At 34.9% G+C, this 6,373-nt stretch overlaps 1 long non-coding RNA gene across 1 annotated transcript; it reads left to right on the forward strand.

Moving 5' to 3' along the window:
* Positions 1-3,635: 3,635 nt before the first annotated feature.
* LOC105976933 (uncharacterized) lies at positions 3,636-5,947 on the forward strand. Its single transcript, XR_001174521.2, has 2 exons — positions 3,636-5,031; positions 5,576-5,947. It is a non-coding gene; the product is annotated as an uncharacterized LOC105976933 (long non-coding RNA).
* The last annotated feature ends 426 nt before the right edge of the window (positions 5,948-6,373 follow it).

Here is a 6,373-nt window from a genome sequence, read left to right on the forward strand (position 1 = left end):
AAAAAGAATAATAAGGCAGCAACTATCAAGGCGTTAAGAACTGTTCCATACATTTATCGGCTTTGACTATTTTAAGGCACAACAGTTATTGAGAATGCTTATTTTATGGTTAAAAAAAAAAACCAAGCAAGTACCTATATGTATCAACATTATTACAAATTAAACAACACTAACTCGAAAAAATATTCCATTTGCTCCAATCCCAATATATATATATATATATATATATATATATATATATATAAAGGGTGGTGTTATGACAGTGTTATATATAACACGGGAACATCGTTACTTGCGGCGAGATGGATGTTTCTCTAGTGTCCATCTAATGGTTGTTGTGAAGGTGCTCAAACGATTAATCATTACACGGACTTGAAGGACGAGGCAGCTCACAGTCTGCCCACCAAGTGTGTCATTCAGTCCACAAGTTCCATAGTGTGGCCATGCTTGTTATGCTCTTAGATGCACATGTTCACTAATCTCTCACACCGATAAGAATTTGGTGAAAAATAAGGTTTTGTGGATTCCCGATTTCTTACTCATAAGAATTTCGATTTTTTTTTGTTGGGACAATATCTAGGGAGGGAGAAACAAAGAGAATAGATATATCTCAATAATCCTAAATTGTTTCGATTTTTGTTTTTTTTTTTTGTTTTGCTGGGACGAACTCTATAGAGGGAGAAGACTTGAAGGTAATGACTGATGATAAAGAAGAAGGCTCGAAATAAGAATTAATGATGGATGCGAAGAACATGGTGTACGATTTAACGAAGAAGATGGAAAAACGAAGAAGACAGAAAGAAAAAGAAAAAAAAATGATGGATCAATGATTAGGGCTTGCAGTACATGGAAGAAGATGAAAGAAAAATAATTTAGACGTACGGTTTCGTTTTGTTTTGCTTTGTAATTAAGCTTAGATATTAATTGTTAATTTATAATTAAATTTTAGTTTTAAGGGTTTTAATGTAATTTTAGTCATATGGTAGGTATCGTACACATTTTTCTTGGGTTCGTACTAATCTTACGTGGCACAATTTTATTGGAAGATTAGGGTCCGAGAAGTACAACCCTCTCGGACCCTAGACAACCCCTACAAAGTTAACTTAGCTCTAATTGGAACCATATAAAATTAGGGCGAATGGTAAATAGGTCCATGACAAAGTACTTAAATGCACATAGATCCAGATAAAAAACACCAACCCTCGTTAGGAGAGTTGGTACCTAGCCTTACCAATTGGGTAAAAGGTCTAGGGTTCGAGTCCCCCTCCCCTACTTCCCCTTATAATGACTTGAATTACTCAAAAAAAAAAAAAGAAGATAAAAAACAGTCTCACAAATAAATCTATTCCCATGCCTTTTGTCTAAAATACCCCTCATAATATAATTTTCATCAATTCCATCAATTATACTTTAACTTCAACAATATTGCACATTAATCCCGTATTTGAACAAATATATCACATTAGCCTCCCATTTTCATAATTTTTTGAAAATATATATATTTTTTTAAATAATTTTTGTTAGAAAATATTTTTTTTTTTGAATTTATTTTTCCGGCCAGATTCTGTTGACTTTTTTTTTCTAAAACCTTTTTTCCGGCCGGTCAACCGCCGTTGACTGCCGGTCTCCGGCATTAAACTTTTTTTTTTTTTTTTTTAACTTTTTTTTTTCTCTCTAAATTACTCTGTTAACACCAAAATTATTGTCTGAGACAGTAATATTTAACGCCAAAACAGTAATATTACTGCATGAGACAGTAATATTACGGCCGAATACAGTAAAATTGCAGGCAAGACGATCAAATTAATTAATAAAGTAAAATTACTGTCTTGAGATAGTAATATTGCAGGCCAAGACAGTAATACTAATGAAAATAATTTTAATTTTTTTTAAATTTAAAAAAAAAAAGTCAACGCCGGAAATTGGCGGTTTACGGCGACTGACCGGTGATCTCCAGCGGTGGCGGTCAAAGTTGGGGTCAAAATTAGAATAATGGTCAAAATTGGTTAATTGGAAAAATTGGGCTAAATTGGGGTGTAAATCATAAAATTTGAGTTGAATTAGGGTTTCAAGGAGTTGGGGGTAATTTTGGTATACATAAAAGAGTTTTTCTTATTTGTAAATAAGTTTGAATGGTGGATTTATTTGGAAGATAAAAAAGTTGGATGTCCCTTTTTTAATAAGCAACAACTTAGTTAAAATACAGTGAAGAAAAAATTAAAACAAGGACAAATGTGTCCCACATCATATGCACAATGATTTGATTTGCACATCTTATTTGCACATCTTAGTTATATTAACAAGCAGCGACTTTGTTAAAATATAGTGAAGAGAAAACTAAAACAAGAATAGATGCTTCCCACAACATATACACAACTTATACAAACAACTTAGTTACACAGCTTAGACAGCTAAGTTACACAACTTAGACAAGTTATTTGCATAGCTTAGTTACACAGTTTAGTTAAATACGCTGGAGGAAAAAAAATTATATCTCTTGTGCGTACATCACCACCAATATTACTGTGTAATTAACTATCATCCTGGTAAAGCTAATGTAGTTGCAGATGCATTGAGTAGAAAATTTATGTCTTCCTTCCTTGTTATACAGAAACCAATACTACTGGATTTACAAAGATTAGTGCTTGAAATTGTACCTAAAGGGACGGTTAGTTCTTTATCATCTTTAGTATTAAAACCCGTACTTCATGACCGAATCAAAGAGGCTCAGAAAGTGGATAAGTATTTGTCTAGGTTACGAAGTATGATTAATGCTAAGAAGAGGCCGAACTTCTCTATTGGTAATGATGAAATGATTCGATATAAAGGCAGATTGTGTGTTCCTTTTGATGCTAACATAAAGGGCGACATTTTGGAAGAAGCTCACAGAAGTCTTTATTCAGTGCACCCAGGTAGCACGAAAATGCACAAAGACTTACAACTTCAATATTGGTGGCCTAACATGAAGAAAGATATAGCAAAGTTTGTGGCTGAATGCCTCACTTGTCAACAAGTTAAAATGGAACATCAAAGACCAGCAGGACTATTGAAACCTTTAATGATTCCAGAGTGGAAATGGGAGCATATTACAATGGATTTTGTGCTTGGAATGCCTAGAACACAACGGGGATACAATTCAATATGGGTGATTGTTGATAGACTAACTAAATCAGCCCATTTTCTTCCAGTGAAGTCCACATTCAACATGGAGCAATATGCACAACAATATATTAAAGAGATAGTTAGATTGCATGGAGTGCCAGTGTCAATAGTATCTGATAGAGATCCTAAGTTTACTTATGCATTTTGGAAAAGTTTGCACAATGCCATGGGGACGAAGCTTGCATTTAGTACATCATTTCATCCACAGACAGATGGACAATCCGAGAGAGTTATTCAAATACTTGAGGATATGTTAAGAGCTTGTGTTCTAGATTTGAAAGGGAGTTGGGATGAAAAACTTCCGTTGGTAGAGTTCACTTACAATAACAGCTATCAATCTACAATTGGAATGGCACCTTATGAAGCACTATACGGGAGAAAATGTAGATCTCCAGTTCATTGGGATGAAGTTGGCGAAAGAAGTCTACTTGGGCCAGAGATTGTGGAATATACTGCCGATACGGTAGGGAAGATAAGGGAAAGAATGAAGATGGCACAGAGTAGACAGAAAAGCTATGCAGATAAACGAAGAAGAGATCTAGAGTTTACGGTTGGCGACCATGTATTTTTGAAAGTGGCTCCATTGAAAGGCATCATGAGATTTGGAAAGAAAGGAAAACTTAGTCCAAGATATGTTGGTCCGTTTGAAATCCTTGAAAGAGTGGGTGATAGAGCATATAGAGTAGCCTTACCTCCTTCATTATCTGGCGTTCATAATATTTTCCATGTGTCTATGTTGAAGAAGTACATCTCAAATCCGTCTCATGTGTTGAGTTATGAACCGTTGGAGTTTTCTGCATATTTGTCTTATGAGGAGAAACCAATTCAAATTATTGATCAAAAAGTCAAGGAGCTGAGAAATAAAAAGATTCCATTAGTTAAGGTATTGTGGAGGAATTAATCTATTGAAGAAGCCACGTGGGAAAGAGAGGAAGAAATGCATAGCAAATATCCAGAATTGTTCGGTAAGTCAAATTTCGAGGGCGAAATTTTATAAGGAGGGAAGGATTGTAATGCCCAATCATCCATACATGGCCAATAATAACCATATTGCATCAATGCATATAGTTAGAATTCATTATTCATGATGCATGATCGCGACTACTTGCTACACATGTGCCTTAATTGTGTTTTAATACGTGATCGAATACTTTTCTTAAAATGTGCTAATACATGATACATGTTATTGAACTTCTACTTTATGATTTAACATGAACTTAAGTGATTTATTGTAGTGAGAAGCTCAGTTTCTCGGTTAAGAAGGGATCAATGTGCTAAACGGTGATATATTTGTCTTAATTGCATTTCTGTATTTTAATTACATTTTAATATGATTAATTACATATGTAATTACTTGAAGTAACTCATATTAGACTAAAACCAAAAGGGTGCAAAAGGGTGCAATTTGATTGGTTGGTTGACTAGGTTGCACAAGACCATTCTGATTTTGTTTACACTTGATTATAATGAGTAAACTTCAGCCCACTATCTCATCTCAAGCTGTAAAAACGTGGAATAACCACAACAATCCAGCAAATACAAGCCTTCCAATCATCATCCTCCATTTGGCCTTGTTGGGAATGGGTAGATAAGTGAAGACTTTGTGTTTTGGTCTTCATTTCACTTGTCTTCTTCCAGAAAAACGACCAAACCAATTCCTTAAGCTTGTCTTCTTATTTCCTCACTTCCATATTCACATAAGAGAACATCAAACCATAAGAACTCATAGAAGTAGAGCTAGAACAAGTTCTGCACCTTTTCTAGCTGAAAATCCTATGTTTTGAAGTTTGAATTCATCTCTAATCAAGGCTTCTAGCACACCCTATCTAAGACTGGTCCTTTCACTTCATACACCATATTGATTTTGAGGTAAGTTGAAGCTTTCATTTGTTCATCATAAGAACCATATTATGTGTGCTTTAATGTGACTTTTGCTACGTGTTCTGCATGATGTTTGAATGATTGATGATTCATAGTGATATGAAAGAATATGTTTTGAAAATGGGAGTATGGTACCTAATTGATGGTCGAGTAGGCAAGGGACGCGGGAGGAACCGGCGGACCCAATACATGGTGGCAAATACCTGAAGTCGAAAGACCAGTATGGAAAACCCACAATTAATGAAATAAAATACGGCTAATACCTGAGGTCGAAAGGCCGGTATGGAAACCCCGTATTATCTATTGGCCAAATATGATGAACATGTTCCGAAAAACATAGCCTATTACTATCAGTCAAGTACCACACTTCAAGGGTACCCGAAAAAGAAAAGGATTTCAAAGAAAATGATCATGAATGAAGTTCTAGATGTGATATTGTCTATATTGAATGAATAATGTGTTATGTGATATATTGCTATTACATCAGTTTCAACTTGCTGAGCCATTAGCTCATTAGGTTCTTATGATGCAGGTAATGATGTACATGTTTAGAAGTTGACCTAGCCAAGAGCGGCCGGACAGAGATTTGTGCATATGCCATGCTTCGAGCCATTTTTGTAGCCGAGTTAGAAACTCTGATTTCATTTTGTTAGCCGCTCTATTATGGTTTTTGTACAATGTAATTTTGTAAATAATAAATAAATATATATATATATATATATATATATATATATATATGTACAGATTTCGAGAAAGTACAAAGTTTGATTTCTTTTCAAAGCATATACCGTATTTTTGTATTAAAACCATAATGTTTAAGTATATATATAAAAGGTTAGCATCCCTAACTTAATGGTGGTGATCCGATTGGATTCTGCTGTTAGGTTTTGGGGCGTTACCGAATTAGTGTAACCAAAATCATATGTGTGTGTTCGTGTGTGGTTGTGTATATGCGTATGCAAGTATTTGGTTATGTGTGCGCGCATGCATGGTTGTGTGTGGTTGTATGGCAAAGCTTTTCAATAATGTCAACGGCGAGAGTAGGGATGGTGCATATTTAATGGAGTGTAATGGGGATGGACGAGATCTGACGGAGAACATTTAGGGTCGGAGCGATGAAGGAGACTGTGAAGAATAGAGGAGTTTTGGCAAATTACAAAATGTTAACTCTCCTAATATGAAAGGAAATTATTGCTCAGGAGTATTTAGCAAATTGCCTCTAGAATCAAAATATATATTGTACGTACTAAATAGAACAAAATGAGCGAAATTTTCTCTTTTATTTTTGGGTTTGGTGCTCACGAGTCAAGACTTTCCCACTTCCCACGTT

This window comes from Erythranthe guttata, chromosome 9 (genome assembly GCF_056151865.1).
Source record: "Erythranthe guttata isolate IM_541 chromosome 9, IM_541, whole genome shotgun sequence".
Lineage (NCBI taxonomy): Eukaryota > Viridiplantae > Streptophyta > Magnoliopsida > Lamiales > Phrymaceae > Erythranthe > Erythranthe guttata.